Genomic DNA, 21,686 nt, shown 5'->3' with positions numbered 1-21,686 from the left:
GGTGAGTTGGATTCCAAAGTCAGCACTGCAAATAGTACAAATTGGCTGACTTAATCATTACACTTGAACTGAGAAACAAGTATTTCTTCATTGATTGATGTGGAGTATGACTGTTAAGGACAACTCCATGTTTAGGGCCAGAGCAACTGGAAAATAAACTGCTATTTTCTAACATATAATTTCTCTTGAATGAAACAAAATCTATCCACCTTAAAGTTGAAATATTTATTGATATTCCAATGGAATAGTTGATTAGGCTAGTGGATTTAGGGAAGAGGGCTAGATTGAAATTTATTTTCAGAGATTACCAATATCGAGTTTCTAAAGATGAACAAGATCATATACTGAGTAAATAAAGAATACAATGATTCATGAACTGAGTACCACAATGTTTAGAGATCAGGAAACTTGAAAGCAAAGAAAAGTAATTCCTATAAGCAAGATGAAAACTGGTTAAGAGAAGAAAGTAAAGAGTAGAAAAAGTTAAGAGAAAAGTTAAGAGAAGACAGGGAAGGAGTGTCAACTCTACCGTATAGTCCTGATATGTCAGGTTTGATGAAAAAGTTAATGGCAATTAGACAACAAATGTTTAAGTGGATTGATGGGAATAAAAACTTGAATAAACTAGAATAAAAGAAAACTGGGGGATCAAAATCGCATAATGAGTATAGACAACTTCTTTGTGAAGTTTTTTATGAAAGAGGGAACAAAGAAATGGGGCCCTGAACAAAATGTAAATTTCCTTTTTTTTAATTTTAAATTGGAAGATCTACTACATAACAATTTCATGCTAAAAGGAAAGATTTAGTAAAACAGTCTTGGTGTGATGACACTGGATAAAAGTGATGGTGGAATTTTATTAGAATATGGAGAAGTTTGGCTTAATGGCAGGAAGAAAATATGTGTTTAGATTTGGTGCTAAAATCCTTTGGGAACTTTATTTTTGTATTTACACAGACTGGAAGATCACAAGCTGAATCAAATTTTGAATCTTTGAAAGCAGAGATGAAGTAAAAGAACCATGTGGGAAAATACTAGAATCACAAAATTTGGTAAGATTGCTCAATTGGCATGCACTATAGAGAGAGTTGGTTGAAAATAGCTAGAGTTCTTTCAGGTTAAAATTACAAAGAGTGAAAGTGTCAAAAGTATTAGGCAGTCATGAAGGGCTCATGAAAGAGAGTGATAATATTGATGGCTCACAGCATCTAATCTCAGTAAAAAAAAGGAAAAAGGAGATATAAAGAAATGGCAATACAATAGATAGGTGGTAGGATCCATGGATTGGTGGTCCTAATTGGGTTAACAATCGTTGGAGTTATAAGTTGCAGAAACAGAAGATTTACAGAAGACAAATAGATGGCTTGAAAACTGCAGTTATGGAAGAAATGCAGTTATCAGTAACGGTGGTGTCTAAATATGACTAGGTATAGGTGACCAAGGGAGTGTGGAGAAAAAGTCGCTGAGAGGAAAGAATGGAAAAGCCAACATATTAGATCATCATGTGGATATTACAAGCCTCAGGGATTATGATAGCAATGATCTGAGACCAAAGCCTCAAAGCCTAGGATGATTTTAAAGGCAAGAGTTGAAAACCCTTGAGTTATCAAGGTGAAGCCACAGAAGACCTTCTACACCTCCAGGTCCTAGTATGTGGGACGGGAGAGACAAAATAGTCACCACATGTGTGAGTTACACAGCATGCCGTGCCCTCTGGAGAGGGAGTTGGAACAGAAAAGCAAGGAGTCACCCCCAGAGAACCTCTTTTGTTGCTCAGATGTGCCCCCCCCCCCCCAAGCCGACACAGCACATGAACTCACTGCCCTCCCCTACTACATGGGATGTGACTCTCAGTGTTATAAATCAACCTGGCAACATGGGACAGAAATCCCAGGGTGAGCCAGGACCTGGCATCAAGGGATTGAGAAAATCTTCTTGACCAAAAAGAAGAAGAGAGAAATGCGACAAAATAAAGCCTCAGTGGCTAAGAAATTTAAAACAGAGTCAAGAGTTTGTCCTGGAAGTTATTCTTACACGTTGTATAGATATCCCTTTTCAGTTTATGGTGTATTGGAGCGGCTGGAGGGAAGCACCTGAAACTGTTGGGCTGTGTCCCAGAAGCTTTGCTTCTTGAAGATGATTATATAATAATACAACTTTTACAATGTGGCTGTGTGATCGTGAAAACTTTGTATCTGATACTTTTTTTTTCTAGAGTATGAACAGATGAGTAAAAAAATAAAGATAAAAATAAATAATAGGTGAAGCAAAGGTTAAAATAAATTGAGTAGATAGAAATATTAGTGGTCAATGAGAAAGAGTAGCCTTCCTATATGAGTCTTTCTTTCTCCTTTTTATTCCTTTTTCTGGAATGATGCAAATGTATCAAAAAAAAATGATCACGGTGATGATTACGCAATGGTATTGTGAGCCATTGATTGTACACCATGTATGGAATATTTGTATGCTAAGAATGTTTGTGTGTGAAGTTTAACAATAAAAATACTGAATAAAGCAAGGAGAACTTTCAGAGATGATGTGAGTGATAGAGGGGATGTGTTCAAGAAGGCAAAAAGATAGAGTCTTGTTGATGAAAGGGCCAGGGGTTTTGTGCCTGTGGTGACCTGAATACAAAAGGGGGAAAAGCATAGTGAGAAACTCTTTAGTAGTTTGTGGTGTTGATGCTGCCTGCGTAGGGTTTAATTTTTTTAAATTGATGCTATAATCATGAAAAAATAAATTGTCTTTATAGAGAATGAGAGATATGTCAGTGTTGGGAGAGAATTTAACTGCATTGAAATTAGAAATTATATGCAAATGTTCGTGAATAACCTTGTTAATTAATTCTGAAGTTAAAAATAATGTATTCAAGTATTATTTTAAAAATGACAATCACTTAAAGGTTTTCAATTATGAATAGAAATTTATTACATTCAATTTTAGCTAAAGATCCAGATTAGAAGGCCAGTTAACCTTAATAAATTTTAATATGCAGCACTTGAATTCATTTAAAACCAGACTGTATTAAGTCTAAATAGCATGCTTTTAAGTGACTTCATTAATAAGCTCAATGGAATTATTCAATAACCTCTGGTATTTCCAGCTTTGGTGATAATTTTAATTTATTTTTAGAACCAGAGACTTTAAATGTTTTGGCTCATTTTATTCAGTTACGATAATGCCCTGATATTTAAAAAATGCTTGAGATTCCAGACTAGACTAGAAGAGAGCTCATATTGCAACGTGAATCATCTCATACAAATGCAAGACAATGCAGTAACAATAACAAAGGAAAATGCTAACATGTCAAAAGAATGTGTTCCGTGTGGAATCATCTCTCAAATTTAACACAAAAGGGATGTCATCTAATTGTGACCATATGGTAGAAATAAAATTTCTGACAAAAGAAAGCTGTTTGTTCCTTTATGTAACCACTATTTATTGAGTGCCAGTGATGGGCCTTTTGCCTATTCAGTTATTGCCAATTCACTTTCTAAGGATTTCTAAACAAGTGTGAAAATTTTAAGCTAAAGAATTTTTTTTTTTAATTCTGGGGAATTTTGTCTTTCATTATTTTGTTACAAAGTATTCTGTGGTATTGAAATTAACAGAGAAAAAAATCTCAGGTAATGCTGTCAAAATCAAAATTGATTTCTAAAAGACATTAATTCTCCTTATTTTCCTTAAGGAGAATAGAGGCAACCTTAGTTGCCAAGGATATATTTCAAGAGCTCTGATAGCTGTCTTTTAACCTTTCATCATCCCTCTGTAAAATCTGCCACTGTTTCCAAAATAGAGCCCACCTTTACCCGCAATCAGATCTATTTTGTGGTATTTCAACAGAGCCCTGCTTTCAAATAGCTGCCAATCAACACTTGACCTAATGAGCTAAAACTAAAAGCAGATTAATTAATTAACTTTGTTGTGGGAAATTAACCTCCTCAGAGGGAAATCAAGTAAAAGCAAACAAGCCACACACACACACACACACACCCCTCCACATCTCCAAAACACAAAGGAATAAACCTTAAATATGGAATTTCCAAAATTGTGATGAGGAAGGCTTCTTTCCCCACTTATGGTAAATGAGATGTGTTTTAACTTTCTGCATCTTTCCTTCTTTTTCATTATAATGAACTTATCTTCAGCATCCACTCTCACGTATATGTAATTTGAGTGATAATGCCAAAAAAAATCTAGAAATTTGAATCATGAAAATACAACTGTTTAGTCATAACATTAGATTAATTTGGTTCAGGACGTTTTCTCACCAAACCTTTCACTAGATGACACTGTTTTACAATATAGAAGAGGTGCTTTCATTTCCATGTACAAAAAGGCAGCCAGTGCTTTTCCTTCCTTTCTAATAAAGGAACTGCATTTTAATGATTCCTTCTATATAGGTTTCAGACTATGCCACATTTTAAACAAAAAACTTTAGTTTCTCATCTTAAGAGAGAGAGAGTCTTTTGGACTGTGAAGAAACAAGTCTTTGTTTCTTTGAGGCAGGAATAATTTTGTGCCTGTCTTGTATTTCTAAAATCAATATCCTACACTGTAGCCAAAAAATTATAGCTGACAAATGACCATTTATTACATACCAGGTACTGCTCTAAGTGCTTTGCTAAATTAACTAACATAATCTTCACAATAACCTTAAGAGGCAGAAACTAATTTTTTTTATATTATTGTAACATGAAAAAACTGAGGCCAGAAAGGTAAAAAAATTTAATTGCTTTTCATATATCTCTTAAGTGACAAAGTTCCCTAGTTTTGGAGACTATACTCTTTCAGAGTACTAGCTCCAGCTCCCAACTCAGTAATACTTACAGGTCACGACAACTGATTCCAAGATGATTTTGTTTATTAATCCATTGCTTTCATTTTTTGGCTTTAATATGATAAACAAATCCAAAACCAAGTTCTACATCAGTGACATGTAGAACTCCTGGATTCAAATCCCAGTTCTGTCACTTACTGGGTATGTGACCTTGGGCACAAAACCTACTTAGCTTTTGTGGCCTTAAAATGAGGAACTTTATAGTACCTAACTCAGGTGGTCAATTGCCAATATTAAATGAAATGAGTGATCAAGTCATTTTAGCATAATTCTGAGACTTAGTTACTATTATTTGAGATGCTGTAAGGAGAATGGCATTTCCACTGGACACCTCCCAGACCAATGACGAAGGATATATTATTAATAAAGAATAAGGTAATTTAATGGTAAGGGTGTAGTCATTAAAAACCATTTGAGTGTTTGTGGACATCTTCCCATAATAGTAAATTGAACTTTAGAGTGACTGATTTGTAATGTTCCCTCACCCTCTAATTGGATAGAGGTATTGAGGACACTTACAAGGAAAATCAAATCATTTCATCTGCAAACAATCATCCGAGAACCAGGCAACCATCGTCCTCCAAGACAGAAAAGGACAATTGCGTCCACAGACTGCCAAATTTACAGCATATTTTTCCCTAAATGTTAGCTTTCTCTTCTAATATGATCTCTCATTCCTCTACTCTTTCAACAACCTCTCTCTATGTGGTTTCTAAAATTTATGATTCCCTTACAGCATACTTTCCAACACCTTAAAATTCTTCTGCAGATATATCCTTTGCTTCCTGTCCTTAATTAGACTCTAAAATGACCACTTCATCTCACCCTTTAAAGCTGAAGCTATTTTTTTCTCTCATTCTTTATATACCTGAGAATCAGGTTATGGGATCAGCATCTCCTGTTTTGGCCAGACCTTTATCCCTTCCATTTATATTTAAAAATAAAATCTGTTCCTTTGAAATTCAGACTATTCTTTCCTTTACCTTGTTACGAAAAATATAGACTCTTGGTAATTCTACCACGTCTATAAAGCTATGCACCCCTGGTTACAGTATCCAATTCCATAACATTTGCTTTATGCTCGGATTTTTGAAAAACATACTCGACACCCTCTATTAACTGGCCTAACTTCCAGTTATCTTTACCCTCTGTTTCACCTTAACCTTTCCCTCTATCACATTTTAAACCTCTCCAGAAATCACACCTACAACCTAATCACTGTCCTAAATTGGAATACCCACCAGCAACCTCCTTTTCTGAAAGTTTATCTTTCCAGCAACCCCAGAGTGCTGTAGGATCACCCTTCCATATTCTTTCAATCTGTTGACTGCTTTACTTCTTTTCTCCTTCTATCTTGTCAACATTTTCCTATATTCATTTCTTATCCAATTTAGATTTTTTAAGTCCATCATTATAATCCTATTCTCTATTAATTACAAACCTATTCTCTATTAATTCTCATCTATTACTACAAAGAAGAAAAGGAGGTGTCCTCTTTATCAGAGAAAATTTCTATGTTTTCATTCTCTCTCTGCTCCAAAGGACCTGTCCATCAACCATATACTCTCTTTCCCAAATCTTCACCTCTCTTTTTTTACTGTATCTTCCCCAACAGCATTCACATGGTCTAGTACTGCATTTTCAAATTTCAATATTTTGTGTACTAGTACATGAATTTTGCAAAATTAATACCTTAAAGAGTTTGGCATAAATTTGCCTTAAATATGTGATAACAAATGGTTAAAGACAGCAGAGAGAAAAAAGCATATAAATTTCTACCTACATTTAAAAAAAGTAAATTTGGACATTAGCAAGCATCAGAGAAGCATTAAAGTAATAGTAGACTAAGGTATTGACAAGTAAACAAAAACTGGACATATACTAGAAGGAAGATAACATTTGGAAGAAAGGAATAGCATGGCTTTTAGCCTGAAGGCATGCCCCAATTTGTATGACACAGAGTACAAATTCTAACAGAAAACCTGCAAGCTTACTGGCTTGAAGAATCAGAGGACAGGTCTGGGTGACCCATTTTCTAGAGAAAAAGCAATCAGTGAAAAGAATCCCAGGATATCACGGATGTTGAGATTATCAATCAAGGATTTTAAAATACCTTTTATAACTATACTCAAGCACAAGAAAGAAAAAATGAGTGCAATGAATGAAAAGAAAGAATATTTCAAAAGACACATAGACTATAAAAAATGAAACTTGTTCAAAAAATACAATAGATAAAGAACATTTTTGTAATGAACAGCTTTGTTTATTTTTCCTTATGTATATACACTAGAGTTTCTCTACAGCACCCAGAAGTGAAAAATAATGCTGTTTTTCCTAGGGCATAGACACTTTCACCTTTACTAGCTGTTAAAAAATTATTTCTAGAATGGTTGTCCAATGTTTTCTCTCACCATCAGGACACCATTTAACATTTCTTTACCTGCATATTTCAATTATATGGAATTAATTGGTAAATATTAGATCATAGGGATGCATCTTATCTGTATGGTTGTATGAAAATGCAATTTTAAAGCCTTCCACTTTCTATGTAAGGACAGAAAGTTAGAGGTGGTTGCAAAGGATTTGGATGAGATGCTTTCAATGTCTATCACTTTCTTGATTGAAATCAAGTGTGAAATAATTTTCCTTGAGACACTGAAGGTATTTTAAATAATTATAATTTATCACTGTGCAATTACATTTCATGATCCACCTATGGTGTTTTATCTATTCCATCATGAAAACTCATAGTTTTTTTCTCCTTACATTGATTCTGTACTGTATTTAGTACTATTCTAGTGGCCATAAAAATTTTTTCCTTTTTTTTAAATTTCTTTGAATGCACTGAAGAAAACAAAACAAAGAATGTTTATCTAGGTAAGAAACTTGGAAAATACATGAGCATGATAGGTAATAAAAAACTACCTATGTTCTGATCAACCAACTAATTTTTAAACAACCTTTTAACCTGCACATTTGAAGAAATTCATTTATCAGGTCTAATAGTGATAGGTCCTTTTTGGCAGATTTGTTTCTTTAGATTTTCTGTAGGTAACGTCATGTAATCTACATGTAGGACATGTTTTACTTCTTCCTTTACAAGACTGATGACTTTCATGTATTTATTTTTCTTCCTTAATTACTCTATCCAGAACTTCCATGTTGAATAGTAGTGACAAAAATGGACATAATTGTCTTGTTCCTGATCTTAGGAGGAAACATTGGATATGATGTTAGCTGTGGGTTTTCATAAAGAGATATACAAATTAAATCAAGTCCCTGTAAAAATCTTAGTAACTTTTTTGGTAGATGTTCTAGTTTGCTAGCTGCCAGAATGCAGCATACCAGAGACAGATTGGCTTTTAATAAAAGGGGATTTATTTCATTAGTTCTTCAGAGGAAAGGGAGCTAACTTTTCAACTGAGGTTCTTTCTTATGTGGGAAGACACAGGGTGATCTCTGCTGGCCTTCTCTCCAGGCCTCTGGGTTCCAACAACTTTCCCTGGGGTGATTTCTTTCTGCATCTCCAAAGGCCTGGGCTGAGCTGCGAGTGCTGAGATGAGGTATGCTGAGCTGCTTGGGCTGTGCTACATTGCGCTCTGTAATTTAAGCACAAGCCAATTAAGTCAAATGTCATTCATTGCACAGGCATGCCTCCTAGCTGACTGCAGATGTCATGAGTGAGGTTCACATACCATTGGCTCATGTCCACAGCAACAGAACGAAGTGCCTTCACCTGGCCAAGTTGATAGCTGAAACTAACTACCACAGTAGAAACGGAAAAGCCAATTATAAAGTTTACGTAGAATTGTAAAGGACTCTAAATAGCTAAAAAAAAAGTCTTGAAAAAGAATAGTAAACTTAGACGACTCACACTTCTAATTTCAAAATTTATTACAAAGCTAAAGTAATTAAAACAATGTGGTATACAGCTATCTATCTATCTATCTATCTATCTATCTATCTATCTATCTACCGATCGATCTGAGAGACCAATGAGTAGAAACACAATTCCAGAAATAAACTCACTTATAGGCAATTGATTTTTGACAAGAATTCCATGTCATTCAATGGGAAAAGAATACAACAAATGATGCTATGAAAATGTATATTCACATGTAAAAGAATGAAGTTGGACCTGTCTCACACCATATATAAAACTAAATGTAAAATGGATTTATGCTCTAAATATAAGCTCTAAACCCATAAAATGCTTAGAAGAAAACATAAGGCTAAATCCTTATGACCTTGGATATGGCAATGACCTCTTAGCTTTCATACCAAAAGCACAAACAACAGCAACAAAATTGATAAATTGGACTTCAGCAGAAACCCAAAGACTTAGAGGAAATATTTACAAATCATACATCTGATAAGGGTCTAGTCTAGATCCAGAATAAATAACATACTCTTACAACTCAACAAAAAAAGACAAATAGCCCAAATTAAAAATGGGCAAACGACTTAAATGGATATTTGTCCAATGGAGTACACTTTAAAATGGTTAATTTTAAGTTATGATCATTCCACCTCAACTTAAATCAAGCAAATTGGAGGTAACAATAATTCATCAGAGAAATAAAATTTAACAGGTAACATAAATAATCTCAAGGCAATAAGAGAAGATACTTTCATCTATGAAAAACAATCAAACATATTAACAGATATTTTAAAAATTAATCTGAGAATAAAGAAAAAGCTTCTGGAAATTAAAATAAATGCACCTTTGAACAGGTAGTGAAACAATAAATCAATAAAAGAGGAAATAAAATAGAGTATATTTTCCACAAAATAGAGCAATAATGCACACTTAAAAATGAAAAGATAAAAGATAAGAAAATTAGAGGACCTACAAGAGAGTTAACATTAAAAATATATTACAGAAAGAGAGGAGACATAAAATGAAGCAGGTGAAATTATTAACGGAATAATTTAAAATATAAATTCCTGGACTGAAGCATGTGAGTTTCTAGATTGATGGAGCCTCTAAAAAGTCCAACACATGGGTATAAATGCATATGCAAAAGTTATTATTGGTATTTCTGAACTCTCTGGGCAAAGAGAAAAATCTTAGAAGTTTATGAAGAAAGATTAAGAAGAAAAAGTCAAGTAATCACAATTGTTGCCAATTTCTTTAACAGAAATCTTTTACTGGAAAACCTTCAAAGTTATGGAAAAAGAATGCTTTTCAACATGCAGCTCTATATCCAGCTAAGCCATTCATTACACAAGATAAGAGAATAAAGAAATTTACAGACATGCCAAGATTAAAAACAAACACCCATACACCTTTCTCCATAAAACTACTAAGGAATATGTAAACACAGGGCTTAAATTAAGGCATGGAATTCATGACATGCAAAAATAAAAAGATCCAACACCGGAGAGAACCAGAGGCATTTCCCAGGAGAATAGTGAAAAGGGATGATAGTCTGACTGCAAAAGACCAGTCCAGGGACAACAAATACAAATTGGAGCAGGATTAAATATTTGTGACATGCAACATGGCCCGGCTACCTCCTTGTTCAATACAAGGCTCCAACTTTCCAACATCATTTTTATTGATAAGATCAACCATAATGGTGACATACAGTTAGAGTGTGAAGGATGAAAACATAAAAATAAAGGTTATATTCAAGCCTGGCACTTCCTTTTGAGCAATATTTTGTCAAGAGCCTTTGGATCCAAATAGCTTTCAATGAAGAGAAAGACATAAATCTGTCCAAATGGGAGTATTTATCATGCATATACATTGCATGACTGGAATAATGCATAAGAAGCTGATATTTGAATAGTGGAACTAGGGATTGGAAAAAAAAGTTGTGTGAGGAACACTTTTCTGTTTACTCTTTAGTTCTTTAAGAATTTGGTTATTTATGAATGTATTACCTATTCAAAATGTGAGGGAAAGAAAATGTTTTCCTTAAATAAATATTCATATAATCTAAATAGCACATTTTTTATTAATGAGGCTACAATTTGCTGTGCTATTATTATTGTTATTATTATTAGTGGCAGATATGTATTTTCATTTGCTTTGTTTTTAGCAAAAAAATGCTTTTCTTCCTATGTCTGTAATTAATATTCAATGTTAGTCTCTCCTTGCTAGCAAGTTTATCAACAATGAAACAGCATTAGACTTTTGCATTTTATCTAAGATGTGAACCATCAACATCAATACAACTTTATGTTTGATCTGAAGTGAGTTTCCTGGAACTTCTGCTTGAATTGAGATAAATTGTTTGGTCACAGTATTTTGAGAAAAGACCATCAGTCAAAAAAGAGGCAAAAGGGACTCTTCAATTTTGTCTTTGTTTCAATTTTTTCTCCAAAGCACTGTTTTCTTCTCTCCTCCTTGATTATCTGACTTTTGCTTTTTATGCTGCAATGACCTTCAGCATCTGTACATATTCTCTTGTTCCCTTGCTCCTTTTTGAGTTTCAATTTTTATGTATTCCCTGAACCTGAAAGCTTCTCTCAATTTTCTACTTTTCTTTCCTGGTTTTTGGCTTGGCTATTTCAACCTTAGTATCTCTGAACCACCTAAGTGTTGGCTGAAAAGAAATTATATTGAAAATTTAATTTTTTCTTCATGTTATTTTATAGGTCAATACAGCATTACAATACCTTACAATCTAGAATTTCCTGCCACTGATTTGTTCTTCCTTCTTTTGTGAAAAATGTTAAATGTCTGTCTGCAATTAAAAACAGACTAAATCGGGTCATGGACTTGGATATTAGACATGGAAATTTATGCTGTTTGTTAGTATCTGAGTCACTCAGTCCCACTATAGTAATATAATATGATGCAACATAATGAAGAAAAAAAATCTATTACAAAAAAAAAAAAAAAACTCTGGCCCAACCTGTAGTTTGAGCTGAAAAAAATTAACACACTGAAATGAAATTAAGAGTTTATGAAGAAGAAAGAACACTGAACACCGAAGTCAAGAATCATTTCAAAAGAAGAAAAATTTGAACATTACAGACTATTCATCAATTTCCCTTTGCAAAGTTAAAATGGCAAGTAATAAAAATAATTAGGCTACCAATAATTTGTACACACACTGTATTTCACCCTCAAATGTCATAGCCCTACTGTTCTGGTGACATTTTCTATCCTGATAATCTGAAATCACTTGCAAGAAGCTGGAGGGAGATGGTGGAATAGGATAGATGAAGTTCAACCTTGCTCTAAGGAACAGCTAGAGAAGTGATGGGAAGGCAACTGTGACAGAAATTCCACAGTGAAGTGACCTGGGAGGGTTGTCTACACCACATAGGGAGGACTTGGTTGCAAAGGCCAAAGAATTGCGACTCAAAGAACTGGAGACCATCCAGCTAGTTGAAACACCTAAAGAACCCAGCCCCTCAATCTTCACCTCCCCTTCTGCCTTCACCTATCCCTCCTTGCCCCCTGTAGGCAGTCGCCTGTGCACCCAGGCTGAAGTCACTCACCTACTTGTAAGGCCACACCTGCCCCCAGCACATACAGTCACGCTACATTGCCCCACGACCTTTGATCCCTGCGCACATGTACATCAGTGTCTGGCCTCTCCAGATCCAAGCATACACATATGCATATCCTTGCCATGCTCCACCCCCAGCTCTGGGCAAGCACTGACCTGTGCATTCAGCCATACCCATCCCCAGCTCAGGCAGACATAACCCTGCCCTGCAGACCCAAGACTCTGCACCTCTGCACACCAGGGCCCTGCCTGCCAGACCCAAGCACATGCACAACCACATCCTCCCTTCTTGACTCCTGCATCTTACTCCACTGCCCCACACAAGGGCACACCTTTGCCCAGTCTCTGGCACAAGTGCCCTGTTCCCCAACCTAGCAGGGGCTCATGTGCACGTCTGTGCCATATAGCCCCCACCCTGCACATGCATGCACATGTGCCCCAACCCTTCACACCAGAGAACCGCACCAAGGCTCTGCCTACCCGACATCACCTGTCCCTGACCAACATCCTGCAAGCACTGTGATGTGTGACCCATCCATACCTACTCATGCATCTGCATCCCATCCCCCTGCTCCGCCGCATACTTCTGCCCTGCCCTCCATGTGCCCTGACATCTGTCCTCCTTACCCAACAGCCTGATACACATGACCCCCATGCTCCATGTGTCCACTCATCCTGCCTGCACACTATACCCCATGCATCTGCATAGCACCCCTGTCTGCCTCCCATCACACCATACCTCTGTGTCCCCAATTCTGGTCCCTGCTCCTGTGCTGCAAGGCTTGCCTGAGCTGCACCCTGCCCCCATGTCCCCTGTACCAGACCTCCACAAACCCACACCATGCACCCCATGCTCACAGGCACCAATGTAGCATCCTTGACCTGTGTCTATACCTGCATTGCAACATGTCACTGCACTGTTGTGCTCTGCTTCACTCCTGGCATCCTGCTCCACATCCGTCCCTCAAATAAAAAGCTTTAGAATACTGAAGGAAATCAACTTCCAAGGAGATAGAAGATCTGCCTCAAAGGAGATAGAAGATCACTAAGCATATGAAGATACAGACAGATATAGCCCAACCTAATGGCCAAATTAAAACACCAGAAGAAACACAGACTTTGGAACAACTAATCAAAGATGTTCATATAACTCTACTAAATAAAATCAATGGGATGGCTAATGAAATAAAAGAGATCAGGAGGACACTAGAAGGATGGTGTGATGGTGGCTCCGTGGTAGAATTCTCACCTGCCATGCTGAGACCTGGGTTTGATTCCTGGTACCTGTCCATGCAAAAAGAAAAAAAAAAGAAAAATACCAAAGAAAAAAAAGGAGACACTAGACTAGCATAAAGAGGAATCTGAAAAAATAAATAGAAAAATAGCAGATATCACAAAGATAAAAGATGCTGTATATCAAATAAAAATATACTAGAAACACACAGCAGGAGATTCGAAGATGCAGAAGAAAGAGTAAGTGAAATAGAGGAGAGAGCAACTGATTTTGAACACACAAAAGAGCAAATGGCAAAAAAAAAAAAGGAAAAATTTGAATTATATCTCAAGGAAATGGCACAAATGTAAGAATCATTGGTCCTAGGAAGAGAAGAGAAGATTAATGGGCTAGAAAGATTATTGAGACTATAATGGGAGAAGCATCTCAATCCTTATAAGATACATGCAAATCAAAGAACCTGATGAACTCCAAATAGAATAAGTCCAAATAGGCCTTGCCCAAGACACATACTAATCAGTCTGTCACATGTTGAAGATAAGCAGAAAATCCTGAAAGTGGCAAGAGAAAAATAATCTACTATATGCAAGGTGTTCTAATTTGCTAGCTGCTGGAACAGCAGAAATGAAAGAACTATTAAAAGAGGGAATTTATTGAGTTGCAAGTTTACAGTTCTAAGGCCATGAAAATATCCCAATTAAAGCAAGTCTAAATTAAGGCACCAACAAGAGGTGACCTTCACTCAAGAAAGGCCAATGGAGTTCATGGTTTCTCTCTCAACTTGCAAGGCACATTGCAAACATGGTGACATCTGCTAGCTTTCCTTCTAAGCTTCTTGTTTCATGAAGCTCCCCTAAGGGTGTTTTCCTTCTTCATCACCAAAGGTCTGTGGCTGCATGGGCTCTCATGGTTCTCCTGGCTCTGTGGTGGTTCTCTTTCTCCAAAATATTTCCTCTTTTAGAGAATTCCAGTAAACTAATCAAGACCCACCTGGAATGGATGGAGTCACATCTCTACCTCGAATCAAAGGTTAATACTCACAACTGGGTGTGTCACATCTTCCTGGAGATAATCTAATCAAGTTTCCAACCTGCAGTGCTGAATAAAAATTAAAAGAAAGGGTTGACTTCACAATATGGATCCAGAATAAAGCATGGCTTTTCCAGATTACATAATCCTTTAGAATCAGCACACAAGGAAAAGCAAATCAGACTGAGTTTGGACTACTCAAGGCACTAAGAAGGCAAGAAGGCAGTGGTATGATATATTTAAGATCTTGAAACAGAAAAACTTTTAGCCAGGAAGTCTGAACCCAGCCAAATTTTCCTTCAAAACTGAGGGAGAGATTAAAATTTTCACAGACAAACAAATCTTGAAAGAATTTGTCAACATGAGACCAGTTCTGCAAGAAATACTAAAGAGAGTTCTGCTGCCTGAAAAAAAAACACAGAAGAGGGAGGTCTGGAGGTGAGTACAGAATTGCAGAGTACCAGTAAGGGTAAGTTAAAGGATAAAAAGAGAAAGAGAGAAAAGAAGATATAGATCTAACAAACAAAATCCAAAGGATAGGATGTTGGATTGAAGAAGTGCCTTTACAGTAATAACTTTGGATATTAATGGGCTAAACTTACCAGTTAAAAGACACAGATGAGCAGAATGGATTAAGAAATATAATTCAGCTGTGTGCTGCTTATAAGAGGCTCATTTTAGACATAAGGATACAAAAAGATTGAAAGTGAAGAGCAAAAAAAGATACTCCACGGAGGCTGTAACCAAAAGAAAGCAGGAGTAGCTATACTAATATCAGAAAAAAATAGACTTTAAAAGTAAAGACATTATAAGAGACAAATAAGGACTATATATTAATAAAAGGGATAATTCACCAAGAAGAAAAACAATCATAAATGTTTATGCTCCCAATTAAGGAGCCCCAAAATACATAAGACAAATATTGGCAAAATTGAAGGGAGCAATAGACAATAATAGTAGGAAACTTCATTACATGGTTCTCCTCTATAAATAGAACACCCAGTCAGAGGATCAACAAGGGAATAGAGAACTTAAATAACTTGATAAATGAATTAGACCTAACAGACAGATATAGGGCATTACACCACAAAGCACCAGGATACACATCTATCTTTAGTGATCATGAAACATTCTCCAGGATAGATTTATGCTGGGGACAAAAGCAGGTCTTATATATCAATAAAACAAAAACAAAAACAAAAACATGAGAATTATTCAATTCCAATTTCTCTGATAACAATGGAATGAAGCTTGAAATCAATAACAGCCAAAGAATAAGAACTTTCATGAATATATGGAGATTAAATAGCATACTCTTAAATAACAAGTGGGTCAAAGAAGAAATTGCTAGAGAAATCGGTAGCTATCTGGAGACAAATGAAAATGAAAATACAACATATCAGAACTTATGGGATGTGGCAAAGGCAATGCTGAGAGGGAAATTTATTGCCCTAAATCACTATATTAAAAAAGAAGAAATAACAAGAATCGAGGACTTAACTGCTTATCTGGAGGAACTTGAGAAAGAACAGCAAACTAACCCAAAAACAAATAGAAGAAGAAAACTAATGAAGATGAAAACAGAGTTAAATGAATGGGAGAACAAAAGACTAGAAAGAATCAATAAAACCAAAAGTTTGTTCATTGAGGAATCAATAAAATGGGCTATCAGCAGGGCTGAAAGGAAAAAGGAGGGAGGATGCACATAAACAGAATAAAAAATAAGAGGGGTCAATACCATGGACCCTGAAGAAATAAAAACAATCATAAGAGGATACTATGAGTAACTATACACCAACAAACTAGACAACTTAGATGAAATGGACATATTCATGGAAACACATGAACAAACTACACTGGCTCAAGAAGAAATAGCAGAACTCAACAAACCAATCACAAATAAAGAGATTCAATTGGTTACAAACATCTTCCTACAAAGAAAAGCCTAGGGCTAGATGGTTCACAGGGAAATTATATAAAGCATTCCAAAAAGAACAATAACAATCCTGCTCAAACTTTTCCAAAAAATTGAGGTAAAAGGAATACTATCTAACTCATTTTATTAAGCTAACATTATTTTAATACCAAAATCACATAAAGATGCTATAAGAAAGGAAAATTACAGTCCAATCTATCTAATGAACATAAATACAAAAATTCTCAACAAAATACTAGCAAATTGCATCCAACAACACATTAAAAGAATTACACACCACAAGCAAGTGGAGTTTATATTAGAAATGCAAAAAAGGGCCAACATAAGAAAATCAATTAATGTTATATAGCACATGAACAAATCAAAAGGGAAAAATCACATAATCATCTCAATTGATGTTTATCAGTATCCTTTTCTGATAAAAACACTTCAAAAGGTAGGAATCAAAGGTAACTTCCTCAATATGATAAAGGGCATATGAAAAACTCATAGTCAGCATCATACTCAACAGATCGAGACAGAAATCTTTTCCCCTAAGATTGAGAATGAGACAAGGCTGCCCTCTGTCACCACTATTATTCAACATTGTACTAGAAGTTCTAGCTAAAGCAATCAGGCAGGAAAGACAAGAAATAAAAGGCATCCAAATTGGAAAGGAAGAAGTAAAACTTTCATTATTTGCAGGAAGCATGATACTATATTTGGAAAATTCTGAGAAATCTACAACAAAGTTACTTGAACTAATGAACAAATTCAGCAAGGTGGCAGGATATAAAATATATGGGCACAAATCAATAATATTTCTGTACGCAAACAATGTCCTAACTGAGAAGTTAGTTAAGGAAAAAAAGCTAGAATGGGCATAGCCCAAATACTCCTAGAGTGTGAGAAAGATCAAAGGTGATGGTGGATTTATACAGAGAAGGTAGGGTTTAACAAATGAGTAAGATTGCTAAATCATTATATTAATATTTCTTTTAGTCTCCAGTATCTTAGAGCAGCTAGAAGTAAAAATTTAAAATTGTGAAATTGTAACCCATATCAAACTGTGAAATCTGTTCTACAACTAAATGTTGCTGTGCCAGTTTGAATCTGTGGTTGACCCTGGAAAGCCATGTCTTTTAATCCTCATTCAATATTGCTGATTGGGAGCTTTTTGATTGTTTCCATAGAGATACAACTCACTAACTGGGGGTATTAACTTTTAATTAGAGGGAGACCTTTCCTCTAATCCACCCTTTCCAGGTGGGTCTTGATTAGTTTACTGGAATCCTTTAAAAGAGGAAACATTTTGAAGAAAGTTCCTTTTAGAGCCATGAGAGCCATGAGAGCCCACGCAGCCAGAGACCTTTGGAAAATGTCCCCAGGGAGACTTCATGAAACAAGAAGCCTGAAGAGAAAACTAGCAGACATCTCCATGTTCACTATGTGCCTTTCCAGTTGAGAGAGAAACCCTGAACTTCATCGGCCTTTCTTGAGTGAAGATGCCATCTTATTGGTACCTTACTTTGGATGTTTTATAGGTTTGCTTTAACTGGGACATTTTCATGGCCTTAGAACTGTGAACTAGGAACTTAATAAATTCCCCCTCTTAAAAGCTATTCCATTTCTGGTATATCACATTCTGATAGCTAGCAAACTAGAACAGTTGCAATGTGCCTTGAAATTTATTACTCTTCTGTATATATGTCATTTATCACAAAAAAGAAAAAAGTCAATACTGATGATAAATGCACAGCTATGTAATGAAAAAATTTAATGCAATCATGCACTGGATTAAAGAGTAAAGATTTTAAAATCTTAATAAAACACTCACAGAATAACTGTTCACTTAATTAGCAGGGTACAGCACCCTCCTTTAGAAATGACTGCATAAAAATATTATCAATATGTTGGAATTTACCTGGGAAAAAGAATTACCTTGAGTATATATTCCAAAAAATATCTGGCTATGAGGGTATAAAGGAATTTTTTTTGGGTGTTTCTGTTTATTAACTGTTAATAAACATAGACTAATAAGATTTACTCCACAGAATTATAGTTAAAATTAAACATGAGTTTAAAATAGTGCTTGGTGGATGAAAAATGAAATTTAAATAGTAAGGCAACATCACTAAAGAAGAAAGGCCATGAGCTAGTTAAAATTTGTGTTTTAGGATTATTAAGGCTACAAGGCAACAGAACTTAAAGATGTGTCAATACTGCATTCAAGCCAATCTTTGATGTTACTAAAGAAGAAAAAAGGCTCAAAAACGGACCCAGAAAGGCAAGGTATAATGGATCCACAATATTTAAAATAAGGCCTTCAATTAAAACCATATGCATGGATAAATATCAGTGGTACACACATCTATTCAACATTGCTATGATTTTCTTAATACCTCTCTGCTTGGCCAATGCATTTCCTTTATTATAGTTGTAGCATTCACTTTCCTTCTTTGATGATTCAGTTCACTAAAATGTTAAACCAGAAAATGAAATTAGATATAACGTGTTGTAACAATGAATTATTTTTAAGTTTCCACAGCCAACAATTAAAGAACTGTCGTCTACAGTTTTGAAGAAAAGAAATGAAAGCTTATTGGTTTTAGACACTTGTTCAAGGTCACTTACTAAGAGTAAAGACGAACTTAAATCCTGACTTCATGGACTGTGTTCTCAACCATAACCATGCATTTTCCCTTTGCATGTAGGTGTGTGTATTATATTTGCACACTCACACATTCTTAACTACTCCTTGGAACACAGTGAAAACAGGAGGATGAGATTGTTTCTTGGTGGTTAAAGATATAAGCTATTCAATTAGAAAACACTTCCTCTAGCATTCACTAGATGCTGTGAATACAAAGAACAAGAATTGATACTGGACTCAAGAACTGCAGAGTCCAAACATAGAGGTAGAAACATAAATGAATAATTTCAGAGAGAAAGAGCATTTTGTGCCCAAGAAAATGTCCCCTTGTAGACCTCCAATCACAGGGAACATAATGGATCCAGATCCCCAGCTGTAGTGAACTGACATTAATTACAGGAAAACTGAGGCCATCCTCCCTGCATTCTATGCCCTACCAAGGAGTGGGTGTATCAGAGATACACTGCTGACTTTGGTTCAAGGACATCATAAGGACTTAGTGAGCCTTTCTATGCCAGTCTGGAATTAATGCATCTGTCCCTACATCTCTCCCTCTCTTCTCTACTTGGGTTCATTTTTTCATGGCAACTGAGTGCTCTCCTATCCTTGATCAGTTCTCTGCCTAATTTTTCTCATATGCCATATCTTCTAATAAACTCTTTGCATTTTTGATTGCATCTCAACATCCCCTTTTTGGAGGATCTGGACTAATTCAGCATTCAAATGGGGACAGTTGGAGGAAGGGCACTTTCTGAAGGAGGACATGCCTACCTTGAAATCTGAAGTGAACATACACTAGGCTCTTAAAAATAACTTTAGATTTGGTAAATATAATATAAATAAGCAGGACTGGTTCTCACCCAATTTTGTTCTTTTTCCCCCTGAAAAACTTACAGTTCCACAATCAAAATTAATTCACTCAAATTGAGATGTTTTTTGTTTTCAAGGGTCAGCTGCTAAAATGCAAATGCACTAATACTGTTGTGATTTTATTTTATTTTCATATTGTTGTTGTTTTGTTTTTAAGTGGAAAAGAGTGATTGGAATAATGAGTTGAGATGTGGAGAAAGATACCTCTAGGGGAAGTCAGAGTCAGATAGCAGGCAATGGATGGAGGAATATCACCAAATCTAGAAGTTTATTCCAAATAATGTGAATTATTTTATAATCCTCAGGTCTGGTATTAGCCATTCATACTTAAAATATTGCAATTAAACACATTGCATGGTGATTAATTATGTATGTGCCTAGCTTCCAGATTTACAGAGATTAACCAGCATTGTACACATACTCCTCTGTTTGAGATCTGGCTTATACTGGGTAACAGCTATTTGTTTTAACATTCACTCATTGTTTCTTTCTTTCTTTTATTCATCCATGCATGCATTTAACAAATGTGGAAAAGTTGTCCAATCAAAGCCAAAGACAGCAGTAGAAGTTGAGGTTTCAGGAATGAACAAAACAAATTTATGATCTAATTAAGTTTACATTCTGGTGAAGAAAAACAGTTAATAATGAATAGACCAATGAATATGAAATGGTTATAACATTCACCATCCAACATGGTAGAAAGCAAAGGGGGGTAAGGGCTAGAAAATACTGGAGGGTGTTAGGTGCTAATCAAATAGCATAGTCAGGGAAAGAATAGTGGAAAATATGGCATTTGAGCAGAGACCTCAATGAAATGTAAGGAATGAACCATGCGGATCTTTGGGGGAAATATGAGGAAATGTTGATTGTAAAGACACTGAGGCAGATATGCTTGGAATGTCTGAGAAACAGCAAAAAGACAGCTGAGGCTGGAGCAAAGTGAAAAGAGTGGAAGAGTGTTCTAGCTTGTAAGCTGTTAGAATGCAGTATGCCAGAAATTGAATGGCTTTTAAAGAAGGAATTTATTAAGTTACAAGTTTGCAATTCTAAGGCCATGAAAATGTCCAATGTAAGGCATCAAGGGAAAGATACCTTAACTCCAAAGAAAGGGCTGATGAAGTTAGGGGTTTCTCTCTAAGCTTGGAGGGCACATGGAGACATCTGCTAGCTTTCCCTCCTCATTCAATAAGGCTTACCCTGGGCATTTTCCTTCTGCTCCAATGGTCTCTGGCTTCAGGGGCTCTGTTGATTCTTGTGCCTCTGTCAGTTCTGGTGGCTCTCAAGCTTTTTCCAAAAAAGGTTCCCTCTTAAAGGGCTCCACCTTGAATGGGTGGAGACATACCTCCACGTACACCATCTAATCAAGAGTTACCACCCACAATTGGGTGGGCCATATCTCCATGGAAACAATAAAAAAGATTCCACCCAGCAATAATGAATGAAATTTAAATGACATGGCTTTTCTGGGGTACATAATAGTTTCAAACCAGCACAGTTCTCCCTTTGGACCTCCAAAAGACATGCTCTTTCCAAATGCAAAATGCATTCATTCTATACCAATATCAGAAAGCCTTAAACCATTTCAGGAAAAATACAAATACAGTACAAAGTCAGAAACTACAAAATCTTCTCAAAGTCAGCTACGGGCATGGTCTGAACTAAGGCAAAATTCTCCT

General features: G+C 35.8%; 1 long non-coding RNA gene across 1 annotated transcript in view; it reads right to left on the bottom strand.

Moving 5' to 3' along the window:
* LOC143666016 (uncharacterized) overlaps positions 1–21,283 on the bottom strand; it is a 39,898-nt gene extending 18,615 nt beyond the window's left edge. The window contains exons 1-2 of the long non-coding RNA XR_013167303.1: positions 21,207–21,283; positions 18,890–18,962 (exon numbers count right to left, since the gene is read on the bottom strand). This is a non-coding gene — a long non-coding RNA (uncharacterized LOC143666016). The remainder of the gene's footprint in view (positions 1–18,889; positions 18,963–21,206) is intronic.
* Between the last annotated feature and the right edge of the window lie 403 nt (positions 21,284–21,686).

The sequence above is a fragment of the Tamandua tetradactyla genome, chromosome 22 (genome assembly GCF_023851605.1).
Source record: "Tamandua tetradactyla isolate mTamTet1 chromosome 22, mTamTet1.pri, whole genome shotgun sequence".
NCBI lineage: Eukaryota > Metazoa > Chordata > Mammalia > Pilosa > Myrmecophagidae > Tamandua > Tamandua tetradactyla.
The sequence above is the reverse complement of the archived record's forward strand: the minus strand, read 5'-3'. Positions and strand labels throughout refer to the sequence as shown.